Source organism: Pinus tabuliformis, chromosome 2_2 (assembly GCF_031772625.1).
Source record: "Pinus tabuliformis cultivar Carrire ecotype Pingquan chromosome 2_2, CPIR1, whole genome shotgun sequence".
Lineage (NCBI taxonomy): Eukaryota > Viridiplantae > Streptophyta > Pinopsida > Pinales > Pinaceae > Pinus > Pinus tabuliformis.
In genome coordinates, this window is record NC_142300.1 from 489,729,553 (window position 1) to 489,750,798 (window position 21,246).

At 30.3% G+C, this 21,246-nt stretch overlaps 1 pseudogene; it reads left to right on the plus strand.

The window, feature by feature from the left end:
• LOC149193506 (alkaline ceramidase TOD1-like) overlaps window positions 1-21,246 on the plus strand; it is a 33,309-nt pseudogene that overhangs the window by 10,621 nt on the left and 1,442 nt on the right.

Here is a 21,246-nt window from a genome sequence, read left to right on the forward strand (position 1 = left end):
CAAATCATAGCACAACAAAAGTCAATGAGAAAGTGGATGTAACAATAGACACAAAAAAAATGCAAACTTAGATGCAAGAAAAGATGCTATAAGGGATGTAAAAGTGGATGAAAACACTAGTGAAACAGGAGAAACAAAATTGGATGCAAAATATGGATGCAATGGAAGTACATGCAAAATAAGATACAAAATAAGATGCAAAAACCAGCACAAAAATAGATGCAATATTTTATGCAAAAGAGGATGCAAAGATGGATGCAGAATTGGAAGCAAACGTGGGTACAACAATAAGTACAAAACATGGCGCAAATTGTGTCACAAAAAAAGTTGATTTAATGATAAATGTAGAAAAAGAAGAAAATGAAGATGCAAAATACAATGCAAAAAGGGATGTAAAATTGGGAGTAAACATGGGTTCAACAATGGATGTAAAATAGGATGCAAAAGTTAATGCAACAAAATTCGATGCAATATGAGACGAAAAACCTGATTTAAATTTTGACGCAAAAGTGGATATAAAAAGGGATGCGAAAATAGATGTAAAGGTCAATGAAAACCTAGATGTATATGAGGATGAAATTGTGGATGCAAATTTAGAAACAAAAAAGGGTGCAAAGGGAGGTGTCAAAATGGGTGAAATTATGGCACAAGAAAAATGGATGCAATAGTGGACACAATAACAAATGAAAAGGAGGATGTAAATATGGATGAAAAGCAAGATGTAAAAGTCAATGAAACAAAATTAGATGCAAAACTAGACACAAACCTCGATGCAAAACTTGGCACAAAGGGGATGCAAAAAATTATGCAAAAGAGGACGCAAGGGATGATGCAAAATTTGATGCAAGTTTAGGCGCAAAAAGTGGATGCAATAGAGGATGAAAAGTTTGGTGAAACAAAAATAGGTGCCAAACTTGATGGAAAACATGGTGCAGAGGATGGCACAAAACTTGGCATAAAACCTAGCGTAAAACTTGGTGTAAAATCTAGTGCAAAACCTATTACAATCCCTAGTGCTAAACTTGATATAAGAACTGGTACAAAACTCGGTGCAAAGTTTGCATCATGTTTTGCACCCTATTTGATAAATGGACACAAATAACACCAAAAATGGGCTCTAGATGCAAAAAAGGAAGCAAAAAGGGATGCTAATCACAGGGTTTTGTTGTAGTGTATGTGTATTGCATTTAATGGAGTTGATAGAGACTAAATTGTTTTTCGATGTGAATTCTAGTGGTGATCCCGGTTATACCAAAAGTGAAGGAAAATACAATGAAACATGCTCTTCTGGACAGCTGGTATCCAAACTGGGTGTATGCCATGAAAACATTTTTAACTCAAACAGAAACAAAGAATTTTTCGAGGTGGCTCTTCTTTGTCAACACAATCCTAAACTGAAATTTGGTATAAGTTGTATAGGCTTGCATGTGCACCATCGTGACATAGCTTTTATTAAAGGAGCTGCGACGGGGGGACAGATGTTGATTGAGACAGTACAAATATATGAGTCCAGCCACCAACTTAGATGAAAAAAGATGCTAATATTCCCTATTCTGCATTTGTCATTGTTTTGGGTGTATTTGATTCATACAACAATTTTGCTTGTCTACTCTTATTGTGTAATGGTTTATGTTGCCAATTTCAGTCTCCCTTCATCCGTGAAAAGATATTTGTTTGCAAAAATGATGATTGACTCATGTGCTTGGTTTGATGATCCTTTCTATTGCCGAATAATAAGGAATTGTGTGTTATTTGAGGGCTTTCTGGTAGTATTATGATTGAATCATTTTCTTGTTTTGACTATCCTTTATGTTGCTAAATAATAAGGAATCATGTGTTAAATGAGTGTTATTTATGTCTGGTAGTATAGTAACTTTTTTTGTATTGAATGTTCTCTTAAAATTATGGTGGGTGTAAAAGCGTGTTGTGATCTCAGGGCATGCATGTTTTTGAATTCCAGTTTTACAAGTATAATGAAGGCTAATAAATAATGTATGCCATTCTCTACGACAAGCAGACCATGAGGGGTATGAAATTACCCTTATATATTTGTCTAGCTTTGATTTTGATGTTTTGAAACTTCGCGGTGCCTCCCAGAGGAAACCTTGGTTCTTTAGAAGTAAGAGGTGCCATGGTAGCTTGCATTGAGCACTTGGTCTTTCTTTATTTGCAGCTCTAGAGGAAACCTTGGTTCTTTAGAATCAGGAGGTGCCATGGTAGCTTGCATTGAGAACTTGGTGTTATTTACCTATAGCTCTAGAGAAAACCTTGGTTCTTCAGAAGCAGGAGGTGCCATGGTAGCTTGCATTGAGCACTTCGTCTTTCTTTACCTATAGCTCTAGGGATAAATATAATTCTGGTCACTGGCCATTCAAATATTTTGATATGTATGCTTCATGTGAAGGCTGTACCAAAGGATTGGCTTGCAATGGATTTATCAACAAAGGTCAGGATGACAAGCTCTGGATTTGAGGCAGTTTGTTTTGCAGTAGGAGAATATATAGCACAGTTGCTAACCATAGAGTAAATGGGGGTTTCACTTCAATTTAAGATGGATTTTACATGGTATCAACATGAGAAGGATCTTTATTGATACTGTTGGATTGAGTCAAAATGAAAGATAAGTGTAGATTTCATTTCACTGATGTAATAATATAAATGTATAAATATGTGTTCCTACTACCTTTGGATTCTTTTTCCAATGAACCTTAGAGTCCCAATGATGGTTGATATGGTGGTTTTCTCCTCACCTGGGATTCTCGTTTTTTCATTATTCCTTTTCAAAGTGCACTTTCTGTAAATTGGCTATACGTGCATACTTTTCATAGATTAAATGTCCTATTTTCTATGACTGGTATGAAAATTCTCCTTTAGCACCAAAATTCACAAGGCCTTTATTGCTTTGGCTAGGTAATTGGTTACATTTGGTATTATTTATTGTTTCCCTGTGATTATATGTTTATGTTTTTTTAGAAACCCTCAGTTTCATTGACAGAGCCTTCGTATGCTTTGTTTTGTTCAGGTAAATCATCAATGATTGTCTCAAATCATCAGTGACTCGTCACAACTTTTTTTCATAACCCTTACCGCATACAACTGCTCATTCATGTAATTTCCTTCTAGGTTCCTGTTTCTCCTTTGAACTGCTCGAAGAATTTAATGGGTTTACTCATCATCTGGGTTATCGTTTGCTCTACTTAATTGTATTCATGGTTGAATGGAGTTCCCCTAGGGTTATAGATTACAACATTGCCCAAGTCTTAATTTTAAGCTTTGAACAATAGAAAATGGAGGATAATCCTTTAGAGGGAAGGTATTTGATTTCAACTTATTGGAGAGTTCTGTATTGTTTGCCTTGTGGTAAGATCCTTAGAGCTCTGGCCTGGTTACTAACACACAAATTAGAGATTTCTAGTAGATATTTGTAGCTGGTTATTCCAAGGTTTTTGGTGTTCAATTTCTATTGGATCACTAGGATTTTGGCAATTTGGTGATTCTGATAAAATTGTGGCTCGACCTGTGATCGGAAAAGGCAGGTAGTAGGAATTTTTGACATATATTGAAGGAATTTCTACTCTCATGTGGTTAAAGGAAATTTTTTGTTTGTTTTTTCTTTTTTGTGTGTGTGATTTCATCTATGAGGACATTAGTGAATGCAGTTTTCTTTGATGCATCCAATTGGGTGTGGATGATATAGTTTGCTATGAGAAAATTTTAATTGCGATTTAAGCAACCGAATAATGTTAGGAAAATCATAGCAGAAAAGGTTTGTTTCTTCATGTTTATGGATAATGCAACACTCACAGTTCTTGCTAGATACCATATCAAGCCCAATGAGTCTCATAGAATTGGAATTTGGCACATTTTTTTGGTCAGGGAGCTGCCATACAAGGAATCTGTAATGAATGGCCTCATACCCAAGTATCTTCCCCACAGGATTTTCCCAACTATGTTTACAGCATTTGGATGGATGCCAAGCTACAGCGTGCTGTTGATCCTTTGTTAATTTTGGAAAATCTCCTTATAACTCACAATGTTGATATTTCTATCTCAAAGCATCCTTACAATACTCATACCATGGAAGAAGCCATTTTTATAGTCAGATGGAGAAAGTGGAGCAAATAAGATGTGAGATATCAAATGGATAGTTACTGTGCCGATGGCTTACAACCTTGGAGCTTTGAAAATATTCCCTACAACAATGGTATGAGAACTCAACTTTTCTCAATTATGGTGAAGTTTTAGTGTGATAGCATCTAAGATTTGTTTTGAGGTTGGTTCTCTCTTTAACATATTTTTTTATTTTGTGTGTTGTTGTTGGCATTATAGATGTGCCTGATACTACATTGATATTGAGAAAGCACACCCTTCCAATGAGGATATTTTCTTGTCTGTTATTCAATGAATTAGAAATCTTCAATCCTTGGGATCAGTTTCCATTTGCATATGTAAGAGACATGATGAAGCCCAAAGCGAGGATTCACAAGTTCAAATTAGCCATTTTTAATACAATAACAAATGAATATCGACACTCTTACAAAGTGAATCGAAGCATTTTCAAAGAGCCTCCTTTGGACTTGCAGATTTGCTTGGGTTATGAATCCAGAGCCCGCAAGTCGTATTTGGACAGAATGTGTGTTGCATATTCTATTTGATTGTATTAATTCATTTCAAATTTGATTGGTTGCTAAGATTACAACTTGCAGAAGCTATCAATTTTTTAAATTGTGAAGGGTCATGAAATAGCATAATATGGGAGGATCCATACCAGCAAATTTAACCAATCCATGATGTTGATTTATGAAATATGTACATTATTTTGACAAAATTATTAATAATATATATATATATATATATATATATATATATATATATATATATATATATATATATATATATATATATATATATATATATATATATATATATATATATATATATATATATATATGGCAGCATTTTTTATATCTATTAAAGAAGTGTAGAATTTAACTAAAATGTAGTAGAATAATTGAGTTAATTATTTTGAAATTAATTTCCTCAAAAAACTATATAATATATAAAATAAATATTTATTTTTAGAAATTTGATATACATAAAATTATAAAGTTTAAAATAATTTGAATGTTGTAAATTTTTTCCAGATTCTTGTTGAATTTATTTATACAAAGTTAGTTGATTTGAATAACTTTCAATGAATATTGGCCCTCCGCAAATCATTAACCTGCCCCAAATCATTAATCCATGATCAAAATTCAGTCATAATTATTAGTGAAAAACACTTATTTGCATCGTAGAGTAAATGGGTTAATTATATGGTGGTTCTGTTTTCTTGGAATTAGTGTTAATAGTGCTTTAAATCAAATATATATTATAAAAAATTGACAGAGGCTAATTCCTAAAATTGCAAATATTAGTTGATCAGTTTCATTTAAAAAACTGGATGCTATCAATTTGAAAATAATTTTCAATGAACATAACACTGCATCTGAATCATCAAACCACTATTGGAGTTCTAATTAAAATTATGAGTAAAAGGCATCCTTAATATTTGTCAGGGTATTTCATACTACCGGTATTATTCATGGTTAACCATGGTCAACCATGGTCAACCATAGAATTTCATTTTTGTTATATTTCTACATCTCATTTATATTTTCCTATTCCTATGTCACCATTGCTCCTTAATTTATGCCATACGGTGTTTCTTTTGCAACATCTCATGCAAATTCTAGTAATAAAATGGATCTTAGTAAGAGGAAGTTGTGCACTTAATTCAAATTGTATATATATATATATATATATACCCACACGACTTATAATATTTGATGATATATTGTTATGTTAAGGAACTCCATGCTTAAAAGATCATAGGTTGGGAATCTGTGGGAAAAAATATAGTCATCGTAACAACTACTCTGGGCCAAGATGAGTGTGATCCTTGGGAGATGTAACACCACTAGGTAAAAGCTATAAATATCTTGTTTTACTACAATGACTTGGTAAAAATCATAAATTTCATTTAGTTTTGTTAACTAATATTAACTATAGTCAGCTAGAAACTATGGGAAAGAATGCTAAATTAGAGTTTCACTTACTAGAGAGTTATGTGAAAGTTATTCTTCTCCCTCGAGATAAATAATCTCAGTTTGGACAAGGGAGCCAATAGGGGAGAGGGAATAAACTTGAAGCAACCTTGAAGACTTCGTACCTACTTGGAGGAGGTCCAAGAGAGGAAATAAATATGTAAGTTTTGAAACTCAGACAAGACTTTGTTGAGGTAGGCAGGACACTACCAACAAAGGATTCTTCAGCTGGTTGGCCAATGGAATCCTAAATTGAAGCTTGGTGCTCAGTTGAATTTCAGGCTAAGCCTGGTTGGGATCAAGCAAAAATATTTGAGATAACCTGTAAAGGTTACTGCTCCAATAAATTATCTAGAAGTGACATTGTGGTCCCTAGTTGGGTGGACCACTCTTGTCTCTCGTGTGTTTTGGTTGAATCATAAAGCTACATAAAATATAAGTACATTTATTTGTTACTAGTTATATGTTTTCCTCGAAGGAAAATATTTATGTCTATATGTTCGATATATATATATATATATATATATATATATATATATATATATATATATATATATATAGAGAGAGAGAGAGAGAGAGAGAGAGAGAGAGAGAGAGAGAGAGAGAGAGATTTTCCCTTGTAGAAATGTGTAACTGTAATTTTCTTAAAGAAATTTGTTTTGGAGTATTATGTAAATTTGTGAAAAGGTTGAGGAAATATGATATTCTTTGCAAATAAAGATAAAGGATATTTAGGTTAGACTCCAAGCCAGGGTAATGATAACCAATTGTCTAGAGGTGGTCCTAAGTTCAGTGAGAAAAATTGTAGAGGATTGGCAAGTTCATTTCCAGACCCGAACATGTTGCTCTAGGCTTGTAGGAAAATATGAATTAGAAAAAAGAAACTTAATTCTAAGCTTGAAAGAGAGAGCGCTGCTAATTTGATCCAATATCTAAGAAAATATAAAATAACATGTGGTGAGTTACGATTATAAAAAATACAAGTAATGTAGTAATAGGCTATGTTAGTGTATAGTGCAGTTAGTATTCCCAACATCCTTACTTAAGAGAAAGTAAGAATATTATTACATAAGGACGAGAAAATATGGGAATTATGTAAACAAAATTCTTGTTAAAGGCATTCATCATAATCGAACAAACCAGCAACATACAAAACCAAAATACACAACGTTGTATGAAAAGAAAAATTGGTGACCCGTACTGTGTAAGGTGGGGTTGAAAATTGATGCAAGAAAAAAAAAATAAAGTTTGTGCCTTCTATAATGCAGTCCCACATGTAATTTCAAAAAACACATTTAATTTGAAGAAAGATAATAAGATTGCAATTTGACATTTTATTTGATATGTTCAGACCTCGACAAAACACTCATAATGACCAATAAACCATATCAGGCTGAAAAGTGTGAAGTTAGAAAAAAATAAAATTAGGTATTGAGGTAAGGGATGTCACAAGTGGTATCAGAGCCCAACTACACTTAAAATAACATATTAAAAGCATTTCAACATATAAGGAAACAAATAAAACTTCCATGTTATGGAGCCAAATCAAGGAAAGTGAAAGAATCCCATGAGTAGTCGAAATAAATTTCATTAATTAGGCTAAGTTATAAAGAAATAGACTAAATTATTATTGGGATACTCTTACCTACTAGAACAAACATGTTGGGCACTTAGAGAGAGAAATTAATTGTTTATAAGAATTATTTTAAACACATGTGAGTCAGTAAATCCTAAGTCCGTGACCAATGAGGAATGGGTAGAGAGAGAAGTTTATGATCTGTAGCGATGAAGAAATATACATGTAGATTAACAAGGTAATGATTCCTATATTGTTAAATAATTATAGAATACCATATAGGTATGTTAGAAGAAAATGCAGGGGGTTGTAAACAATAATACTTGTGAGGGCCTTTGTTAGCTTGCATTATATATATACACATATAAACATTAAACAACATATATAAGAATTATAATAGAATTTGAAAGCAGGAGTCGATAACCTTGTATTACATAGAATGAGAATATATCAGTAAATGAAATATAAGTATAACTATGAGCTCATGGGATTATAAAGGGTGTACGGTAGGAATTATAGAAAACCTTTACACTTAATTAAACATTAACAAGCGACGTGGCAGATTCTGTTCAATATAGTACTGGCTGGCTGGCACGTCCCTCTTCCTGAAGGGAGAGGAAAATACTGAATAGAATGGGGACTATATACTATTTGACACTGTATGTTTTCCTATATACAATAAGATATTGTTCCATATCAAAGTTGTTAGACTCTTGAAGAGAAATCTATTTGACCTAGTTGAGTAACAGAAATCATAAAAATTGATCTTGCAACAAATGGAACTTTAGTTTGTGAGAAATAAACAAAGGAGAAATTTGTCCCAATAAGTTATGCAAGAAATGAGTCAACAGAACATGAGCAATGAGTTCTTTCTAAACTATATATATATATATATATATATATATATATATATATATATATATATATATATATATATAATTGTCACTTAAAAATCACCAAAATGGAGGTAAGTTGTGATGAAACATTTATAATAGCTTGTGATGAAAAAGATTAGCCTTAGAAATAGTGGAGTAAGAAAACATAGTTGAGACTTTTAAATTGTGAGTAACATGATGAAGGTCACTCCAAGATACTAAATAAACATGAAAACTTTTTGGAAACAATGTTGCTAAGACTCATAAAGATATGAGCTTTATATCAATTTCAATAAGTATAAAATGAGCAAGATTCAAGTCAATTTTCAAAGAATATGGAACATGAGGAGCAAATATAATAACCCTTACAATATAAAAAAAGAATATAGACTACCTTTGAATCAATCTTTGGTACATGATGGACGTAGGAAAGGTTCAAGATTGTTACGAAATACAGACTCAAAACACTGTATCATGGAATGGTTTGTTAATTAGTCTATTATATAACTTCCTCACAATTGCAATTTAATATATATATATATATATGTGTGTGGCCAAATGATACAAGCATAAAATCCAAGAGGGAAATTCTTAACTTCATCATTGTGGGTCTGATACTTTTGCAGAGTATATTACATTGAAAAGGATAGCATAGGAAACTATGTATGTTAGCTATGCATGATATTGAGTGTATATATTTAATACACAATGGATGATATTGAGTGTATATATTTAATACTCAATGGAGTCTATTGTCTTAACGTAACTTTAATTATGAATAATGGGTACAGTTAAATGGGATTAGAATTAGGAGATAGCCAGATTTGTAGGTATCCTACTTAGTACTCATCAAATAAAATATAACCTATCATATATAAAATAAAAGGTATAAAGATTATCTTTATGTGTTGCTTAAATTTAAATAAATGCAATTGTAAAAAGTTGTAAGCTCTACATTCCATTCAACCTTTTTTTTTTGTTAAATTTTACATTTTGAATCAATGATATATTGACCTCCTAAACTTTGATTGAGATACTTTAATTTACTTTAATTTTTTAAATTTTAACTAAGCATTATTTTGTAAAGAATTCAAATCCACGCTCCCTTTTTACAAATTCATCACAAAGTACTACAAGTGTTAAATATTTAATATATGAACATGGAATATCATAGAAATATCGACAACATTCCATACTTTATTTACATAAAAACCCTTAGGGTAGGGAAGCATCTTATAGTAGATCATTTTACGTAAGGAATCCACTACTATTCACTTGCCTTTTTGAGGGAAATATTTTTAATGAACTAATACTCCAATTAAAATAATATTCCACATTAGAAAAGAAATTATCCATCATTATTATAGTTATTAAGATAACTCTATAAAAATCTAATCATAACAAACCATTATCTACATAGTGAACCTTTTCAATAAGGTTCCAATATATTTATTCAATACTAACAACTGTAAAGGGCCTTATCTAATAAAATATTGGACCTATTCCACTTTACCTTGAGTGGCATACATGATTATTATTATAATATTATTCCCCTTGGGCACCTTCCTTGGAATCCCACATTATCCCCTTGGGTATAGTACAAAAGTAGGAATATAATGATGGATAGTTAGAGTGTGGAATCCTTACCTATAAAAGGACATTCCCAAGATAGAATTAAAAATAAGTCCTCTAGTGGTAAATCTAAATATGGAGCTAGATATAAATATCTAAGAAAAATTCTAGGAATGTGGTAACGATGGGAATTACAGGACATATTGAATATAGAAAAGTGTTCTTAAGAGGCATGAATTTGAGAATTCTCGTTCTATAGAAGGGAAATCCACCTCAAAATAATGGTGTACTTAGATTATTTAAGAACACAAGTTAATCATGACATATAGTTTATTACTTGGTGGTTTCATTCATTTAACTCCCTTCATGGAGTGATTTTCTGAATATGAAAGTATGATGGAGGCGATGCTTTCCCAAAAGTTGAATTGACAACTAGAATTATATGATGAAGAAATGTAATTTTGATACTCAAGGATTGAATGGATAGAAAGCTCCCTTGGGTTCTAGACATTCCAATTCTTGCTAGAAACTCGATATCTATATTGAGGATAAGTGTTGTAGGTATAAATATTTTGTTTGAAATGGAAACGTGTAGGATGGTTCAAGGTAAAATGGTGTCAAAAGGGCAGTTTTTTCTAGAACTATATACGAGCCATTAGGAGGAATATTCACTATTGAGTGTAACAAATATATTTTCTTTGACAAATATATTATTTGTAAGGACATAATTGAAGAACATAAAACCCCTATTATATTTGGAGGAAATAAAAGGCCATGGCATACAAAATTAGGACATGATGGAAAGAAAGAGCTTTTGCCATTACATAATAAGGGTATGATTTATTATGTTTCTAATTGAATGCATATATTGATTTCTATAAACATTGCATATATGGTAACAAATCAAAAAACATTCTCATTTGGTGTTAGAAGAGAAAATGTAGTCTTCGAGTTAGTACATAATGGTTTGCTTGAACATGTCCATATTTTGTCATTAGGTATTATTTTCTACCATGTTTCATTCATCGATGACATATAAAGGACTATATGGATTTATTTCGTCATGAGAAATTTAATCTCTTTAGTAAATTTCAATAGTTTAAAATAAAATAAAATTAAGATATCAAGGAAAAAAGTGGTGGAATGTTTTATGGGAATGAATTCAAATACTTGTGTAATAAGTGTGGCATCACATATTTGAATAATACTCCATACACAATTCAAAGTAATATGGTTGTGGAAAGGATGAAGAATACATTGATGAAAAAAGAAAAGAGCATGTTTAGTGTTGTTATGTTACGATATGAATTCTAGCCAAACATAATGAATTCTACTTGTTTTTGGTAAATTGATGAGCCTAATCAACAGTGGTTAACAAGTCCCTGCATGAGGAATGGACTATTGAAAAACCCTCTCTTAAACATCTCATAGATTTTTATTTTGATAGTGATGTACATGTTCCAAAAGAATAAAGGAGTAAGTTGGAAAATAAAGTTGAAACATGTATCTTTGTTTATTGCAAATATTGCTTGAAATGTTATAAACCTTGATACCTAGAAAAAATGATGGTTTCTTATGTTCATGACATTTTCATTAGAGAGCTCAAATATACTACCAAAAATCCAAAAATGATGTCTTGCCATGGGAAAAATAACAAGAGAAGATACATTTTGAGTTGAAGTATGAAAAATATGAGTCATTAAAATAACATGAATTATAATAAGAATGACTTGATACTTTAGTATTAATGGTATTGATTCAAGAAATAAGGAAAGTGGAAGGGTATAATCCACTTGATTTCCACTCTATTTTTTCGTTGTCAATAACAAATGATGATCCTAGAATCATTAGGGAGGAAGTGGATTTTTAGGATGGTAAATTTTGGAAGAGGGTCATGGTTGAAGAAATGGTAGCCTTTGTTAAGAATAATTTTTGGGATATAGTTCAGTTTCCAATTGGAATAAACCTTATTGATAGAAAGTGGATGTTTAAGAATAATTTCAATGAAAAATATAAAATGTAGAATTATAAAGTTCAATTAGTAGCAAAGGGATATTCCTAGGTAGCTGAAATTGACTTTGGTGAAATTTCCTCCTATTGCTATATAAACTTCTATTCAAATATGTTATTTATTTATTTGTAATTTTGATCTTCAAGTAGAGAATAGGGATGTGAAAACACCATTCCTACATAGGGACCTTGAGAAAAGCGTCAACATGAAATAACTATCAAGATTTTGTAGTGAAGAGAAAGAAAGAGCTTGTTTTCAAGATGGAAAACAACATATATATTTAAACAATATTTAGGGATGTCACATTAAAGTTTTAATACTTATATATTGAAACTTTGTTTCACAAGCAACACACTTAATAATTGTGGTTATTCTAAAATAATTGTTGATCATATTATTTTATATGGTATTTTATGTCAAGAATATCTTGTTGATTGGGGAAATTATCAAGGATGTCAAACTCAATTGTTCTCTAAATATGACATGAAAGATATTGGTGCTAAAATCTTTATTTTGGGAATGGAAGTCAAAATAAATGTAGAAATTATCAGACTTTGGTTTAGGTAATGAAAATATATTGAGACAATATGATGAAGGTTTGATATGCATGAGTGTAAATAAGCCCAGGTTTATATTTTTGTAGGTGTAAATTTATTAGTAGAATAATGTCCAATAACATAATAAGAGGGAGGGGACATGTCCAATGTTCCCTATTGTAGTGCTATAGGAATTTTTATTTACGTAATGGTTTCTACTAGACCAAGAATTACACATGCAGTGGGAGCTTTGAGAAAGTTTATGTCGAAACTAGGGAAGGAACATTGGTTAAGTATAAGGAGGGTTTTTTGGTAGTTGTGTGGCAATACCAATTATTTTCTACTAACGAAACTTGGAGTAGATAAAGTGTTGGACTCAAATTGTATTTTTTACATATATTGGGGTGCATATTTGGATCATAAAAATTCTACATGTTTTTTCATTTAACCTATTTGGAGGAGAAATTAGTTAGATGAGTGAGACACATTTTCTAGTTGCACTCTCAACTATCAAAGTTCAGTACATGGAGGCCACTCATGAAGGATACAAATGTGTATGGTTATACCTATTATGTTTAGCTATTGGAATTTTACAATAGGCTCTAAGGTTATATTGTGATAGTCAAAGTGAAATATTTAAAGAAAATAACCTAACTTATCATTCTAATACAAAGCACATTGGTGTTGAGTATCAATTTGTGAGAGGCGTGATTTAAGAAAAAAAGGTGATATTGGTGAAGGTATATTCTTTAAATAATGTTTTAGTTTCATTAAAAAAATTTATAAGCATTGATAAATTTCTATGGTGTAGAGAAGTAATGGGTATTACTACATTGGATTGTTGATCATGTAAACCTGAGCCCCCATGTATGCAATTGAAACTACAAGAGGGAGGATAGTGGTCATGTGCTATATTATTTTCATGACTATCCCCATGTGCTATATGTATGCCTCAAAAATGCTAGGGGGATTACAAGCAGGTTAGTAAGCCCACCCCCACAAATCTAGGTGTTTGGCGGTGAATTCATTGAGTAAAAAAGGGTAGTTGTTTGTGTCCATTTTTGGTGGTTTTGGAAACATGGTTTTCAACCCATGGTTTTTTAATCTTAAAGAGGGAGTTAAGCAGGGGAAATTATAAGGATGGAAGTTTACCTTAAAGTTTAGAAACCTTGGCGAATCTTACTAGTCCCTAATATGGAAATTCTATAATTTTTGGTGATGCTTTCGTAGAAATATATAAATTTCCAATGATTTTATATTGGTTGATATACTATTTTGGTGATTTTAAAGGTAAAATAATGGTGTACTATAAAATTTGGGCGAATCATTTTAGAAAATAAAATGGAAATTGGCAAATCATTTTTTGGAAAAATCATGGAAAATTAGCCCACCCCTGGAGTTAAGGTTGTAACATGACATGATTCAATGAACTAATATTTTGGATGTCTTGGCATGCTAGATATTTTATTTCAAGTGATGAAGTTAGAAGATGATGGAACTTATAATTGTCACTCTTAAAAATTGTTGGTTTTCCTAATTAAGGGTTTGTAGGGAGAATATATGAGTATTTTGTGTGATTTCCATTATCTAATTTTATATCTATAAACTATCCATGAGTTTATTTCTTACCGTCACATGTTCAAAACTTATAATTGATTAAACTGATAGACAAGCTTGCTAGAATATTTTACAATGTCTTTTTTTTAAAGAATGTAATGCTATAAGGAATAAATTTAAGGTTATTAAAGAGTTAAATTCCATGAAGAAACCTATATTTTCATGGTTGTGGAATATTGGTAGTGACCTAATATGAATTCCATTGAGAGGAAGTGTTGGGTTCCTTATTTGGGAATTTTGTAATGGGACAAGGAACACATCCATAATAAAATACTCAATTTGTAATTCCCAATTTTTGAATGCTCTATTTTATTTTAGTTTTTTTTTCACATAATCATTAATAAAATATTATGGAAGGTTGGTTTGGATTATGCTACTATAAACATTCATGGAAATAAAATCTTAGGATAGATCTCAATTTCAAACATAATGTGCTCCTATTGTTACCATCAAAGCTAAACGAATACACATACTCTTTTATAACTTTCCAATTACTAATATAATTCTTCCTAATATCCAGAACAATAAAGGGTCATGGAAAGAATTCTCTAGTCACCATCAAGCCATGTATATGCAAATCACATGATTCAAGAAGTATTGTGTTACAAAGAATGTCATTTTGATACATAGAATAAAGGGCATTGATCAAGAATAAGAGGAAATTTTTAATATGAAAATATTTTGACACTTAGAGTGAGCGAAAGTGGATTAAATAAAATTTAATTACATTGATGTGTTAATACAAATGTATTTAAAACACACATGGATATAAATTTGATCGACGTTGAGTTGCAATGTTTGAATGCAAAATATACGTGTATGAAGTACATGTTCCAAAATGGATTGAATGTGTTGTGGCATATTAACATGTATAAATATAGGTGTAGGTATTGTATCATATTTACATGTATAGATATAGGTATTGTGGCCTATTTATATGTATATATTACTTATTATCAATAATGTACAAACTAAAAAATGGGATATCATATGCAATTACGGAAATGAATAATATAAGAAATTACTAACCCATGCCATCCTCATAGATTCTAGTTGTACCAAAAAAAAGGTTTCTTTATTCCAATGTAGATAAAGCTGGTATACATCTAGGATTATAATTCATCTCTTGAGATTTTGAATCAAATAACACTATTTATCAGTTACTTTCCCTCTTTACAAATCGGAAACCTAAAATAGGAAATTTCTATTGAATAATTTGTAGTAAGAACTCATTGCATCCAAGTGGGCTAAAAGTTCCCATGGTTTCTAATTCCTCATAAAACTCCTCTCTATAATTGTAGCATTAGATATTATTTTGTTCAACTAATTATGGATGTAGAAATGGAATTCAACATTTGGCCATTAATAGGTTCATATACTCATTATTTGCAAGTGGAAAGTTATTGTGAGCTAAGAGTCTGGAATACGAGTCTGGAATACTTGTCTAGGAGACAAGGTGACTCCCTAAACATCGTTCTTAGAGGAAACACAAATGGATGTGATTATAATATATATAATAGTAGGTGAAGGGAATGCTCCAACAAATGCATGCAATAACTAGTCAAATACATGATTTAAAGATCTAAAATAAAAAAACATACACATATGTTACTATTAAAGTTTAATTTATTGTATAATATATATGAGACAACAATGATGGTTGTACTACAATAGTCTATCCATTAGAAGATGCTCCTCATAGTAGTGTTTATAATAGTGGCTTCACTTGAGACAAACATTAGGTATAGTGATAGTTGAAGGGAATCAATATTGTTGAGAGTAGATGTTCTTCTAGAACCATGTATGAGAGTCATATGAATATGTTGCATATAAAAAAATATATTGCGTCTAGAAATTGACTCCAACAAGTCATGTTATATGTTCATACAAAAGAGTACTTTATAAGTCAACAAAAACATTTATTTATGTGGTCTGTCTCAATGGTTACGTCTATGTGATTTTTCACAATAAAAAATGTGATAAAATGGCCTTGTTGACCACTCATGTCAAATCCATCATAGTCATGTCACTAGGAGTCATGATAATGTTTTATATTAAGGTGGAAAATGGGAACATCAAATGGTCACTATAATTGAGTGCTGTAAATTTTCATGTGTAATGAACCAATTCAATCAAAACCTATGATTAGATTACATTAGGAATGATACTTTGTTGCCTTAGTTGTCACCACCCTTGCCTTTTAATTACTATGCAATAGTGGTTTCCCATTTATCATGGAGTGAACAACCTATGTACAAGGTCATTTTGATTTTCTTTCTATATATATATATGTGCGTACGTATGTATATCTCTATATATATATTGTTGGAAAATTGATAAAACGTGCTCCCCGTGTGTTTAGTACCATGTGTTTAACTCTCTCTTGTGGATATATTCACTCTGGCGATGTATCCATTTACTAATACATGTGCGCTTTGGTGTAATGGAAATTATGATTCCAATGGGTGGTATCACAACCAAAGTTCTTGAGTTTGAATCACACCCATCTTGTGCTAGAGGGAGATTATTAGACATTGGATAAACTAGTGCTCCCCGTGTGTTTCACGACATGTGATTAATCGCCTCTTATGGATACATTAACTATGGTGATGCGTCCATTTACTAATACCCGCGGGTTTTGATGTAATGACAATTATGATTCCTATATATATTAACAAAATTATTCAACTAATTATAAAGCCAATATATGTTAAATATATTAATATACCTACCTTGTTCTAAAATACATCATTGGAAATATCTCTCAAGTGACCGTTCAAAATATAACCACAAAAAGTCCACAAGTGTGAATACTAAGAACAACCACTATTATATGATGATGTGCTTCCATTAATAATGGTGGTCCATCTCCATAGTGAGATTATGATCCTACACCATTAGGACCCAATGGCCCAAACTAATTAATTCTCTTAAGAAATATGACATCGTCCATCATCATCCATGTCAACTACATCAGTCATCATCCATGTCAACTACAACAATATTCCTTGATTCATGGAAACAATTGTTTTACAAGCTAGAAATCTTCCCTATGTAAACACCCATAGGGTTGGAGAGTATAAAATGGTTATAATTAGATGACTCACATTAGGTTAGTTTTTTTGTATCCAAAAACCAATCCCTAGAATTCTAAGTGATAAAAATAATTAACATATTTTCCCAAAGCGAAATGTACATAAATATTCTTTAAAAATATATATTGAAATTTCACTATTTGCATGAGATAGAAAATCAGAAGCCATGTAGAAAGCCATACAACAACCTGCTTTTTTCATGTAATTGTCAATAAATGGATGAAAATTCACCACTTGAGAGAATTGTGACATCAACTAAGATGTGAGATTTCACATCTAAATTTTTTATAAAACTAATAAAAACATCATTTTTGTTAATATTTTGTTTCATTACGATCCAATCCATGTGTATATAGCTAACATTATGCAAATTTATATATGGTTTAGTATATATGCAAATTTATATATGGTTTAGTATTTTGATTAATAGATATTGACATATTTTTTTAATGTTGAGGAAATTCTAAGGGTTAAATTTAGTAAATGGGCTCATTTCCCATGCTTTTTTAAAGAAAAATATTTTTCAATTTCCATTTTCTTATAAATGATTTACTAGAATTTTATAACTTAAAATTATTTTACTTAAAAAAAGCGAAATATTTATAAAAACAATACAAAATCTCAAAACAAAAATTAAATATTATAAAAATAAAAATATTTTACCATTAATATATTAAAAACTAATTAGATTCACTAAAATTAGTATACTTTAAAACATTTTTTAATAAAATTTTATATTCCATTAGTTCCATAATTATACTAAAATTTATATTTAATTTTGACGAATTAAAAATATAAAATTTTATCTATTTCACAACTATTAATTTATAATTTATAATGATAACCATTAATTTATTATGATTACAATAAGATGCTTAAAAAAATATAAATAAACTTTCTCATTTCCAAGAGTAAAGAGTAATTATTTTTATAAAAATGAAAAACCAGAATACTATTGTCAATGAATCTTAATCTTAATACCAAGTTTACTAGCGAATTTGAAATCTATGGCGCGTTTAGAGTCTTTCTCTCCAAAGCACAGCCATTATTTGGGCTTATTTTGGCCCCCAACCTTGTTAAAGAGAGTGAAACCATCAATAATATCGAATCTGAATACCAAGTTCATTAGAGAATTTGAAAGCCAAGGCGCGTTCAGAGTTTTTTCTCTCCAAAGGACAACCATTATTTGGGTTTACCTGTGTTTAGTAGAGAAAAAGCCCTGAACTTTCTCAATGAGTTTTTTCAATATTAAAGTGTATTTAAAATTTTCATATTTTTTAAATCTTAATTAACGAAAAAATTATTGGTTTATATATATATAGTTGGTTGAAAAAAATAAATTTCTTAAATACCCATAGATAATATTCATTTGTGCAGGGAAATTTAAATTCAGGTATAACGTTATTGCTTGCGGGTATACTATTATATATGCATTTGTGTAAAAGAATTCAAATGAAGGTATAATGCTACTGCATTTGGGAATAGAATTATTTTTTCATTAAACAGGGTGAAGGAATTCATTACATGTTATATGTTTTTTGTTTATCTAAATCGAATAAATTTTAAGATAGCACATATATTTAAATATAAATTAATATTATTTTATTTTATTTTATTTAAATATAAATTAATATTATTTTATTTTATTTTATTTAAATAATTTTTTTAAAGATATATAATAATTTATTAAATATATTTTAATATAATTTTATTTATCATATTATAATATTATAATATTATTATTTAAAAAATTATGTTTCTAATTACAGTTTGTAAATCATAATTGTTTTAAATTTATAATTTTAAATATATGAATAATTTTCAAAATTATTTATCAATATCTGCTTTCAAAGGTTAAGTATTTTCTTTCTGCTTTCAAAGGTTAAGTATTTTCTTTCATAAGTGAAGTAGCATTGGTTTCAAATTAAACTGAGGGAAAAAATATCATTTTCTTTATTAGAAAGAGATTTTATTAAAGTCCTATACACGTATAACTACATAATCAAATATAATGGTTTTAATTTAATGATTTAGAAAATATCATTTGGTTTCTAGGATCATATTTTACTTAATTCTTCTAATTATATAATGGTTTAATTTAATTAATGGTTAAACAAAGGAGTGAATTGATTGGCAAATAGAGAGTGTGTAATCTGATGTATCAAATAATGTTCAGCCAACATAATGAAATAACAAAGACAACCACACGGTAATTAGGTAGGTGAAAAAGCCAAACAAATTTGAAAATCAAACTATTGTGATAGTTTCAACGTGCACATGTTGTCGTAGACGACACACTATTGTGATAGTTTTACTTACTGAATGAGCGACAAAGACAACCACACGGTAATTAGGTAGGTGAAAAAGCCAAACAAATTTGAAAATCAAACTATTGTGATAGTTTCAACGTGCACATGTTGTCGTAGACGACACACTATTGTGATAGTTTTACTTATTGAATGAGCGACAGTCTCATGTAAATGCATTTTCATGTTTAAGAACTCAATATTAAGTTTTAGTGTGTTGCTCCAAACCTATTTTGTTAGTTTTGTTGTGAGTGAATATTATTCACTAAGTCTCTGAAATAGCTTCGCGGAGCTCGAAATCCAAGTCTGTGAAATAGCTTCACAGTGCGCGAAGGTAGGTAGCTGCCTGAAAGTAGCTTTGTGAGAATCATAGCTTTCTGCATCTCAGTGAAAATTAAATTTCCTAAATTTTTTTAACATTGTATCAGAGCGAGTTAGATATTGTTAGCGTAAAAACAATTGTTTTTACTAGTAGTAAGAATTGTTTTGAGGGCATATTGTTTTTAGCATATTTACCAATAGGTAGAATTTTTTTTTTACCACTCAAAAATGACAACATCAAGCACAAGCTTGACTAATATTTAAATACGTCAGTTTAATGGCAAAAATTATGATTATTAGGCTATTACAATGAGGCCTTGTTTTCTTCTCAAGACATTTGAGATTTGGTGGAGAATGGTTTTCAAGAACCAGCAGATGCAACAACATACATTGCCTTATTTCAACAAGAAAAAGATTTGTTAAGGGACAACATGAAGAAGGATTCAAAAGCCCTGTTTTATATTTTCCAAGCAATTTATGAAAGTATTTTCCCAAGGGTTGCAGCAGCAACGAAGTCTGAGAAAGCATGGCACACCCTCCAGATAGCCTACCAAGTCATGGAAAAAGGCAAGACAGCAAATATGCAAATGTTGAGGAGAGATCTTGTGTAATATCCCTCCCCTTAATAATAAATAATAAATAATAAAAATAATAAATAATAATATACTAATAAATATTAAATAATAAATAATACAAAAATAATAATTAATAATATAAATAATAAATGATAATAAATAAATCACTTAATAACAAATAATAAAAATAATAAATAATAAATCTTAAATAATAAATAAGATTAAAAATATATACAAAGAAAATAAATAAAAATAATAAAAACAAAAATAGTAATAACCATACTAAAGCTCTACATAAAAATAAATAGAAATAAAACATGGAAACTAAAAAAAAAAGGAAATAAAACAAGAAAAGCTAAAAATCAAAAGGAAAGTAAGAAATAAAACAAGAAAGTTAAAAAAATCAAAAGAAAGTTGCATGTAGACACATGAGTGTGTGCATATGGTTTCACTTTCAATATTTGTTCTATTTAATAGATGGGAGAGAGATGAGAGGCATTGTTGCATTCCATCTCTCCGAATTTCTATCTTGCATTCTCTTGGGAGAATGATGTTCTAAAGACTTAGGAGTCACTGGCAGTAGTACGTTGATTGAGGGTTTGGGGGTGGCCAGTTGTTGCAAATCCTTGCACAATTGAGCCTACGGTTGGGTGGAGAGTTATCCCCAAAACCTTGT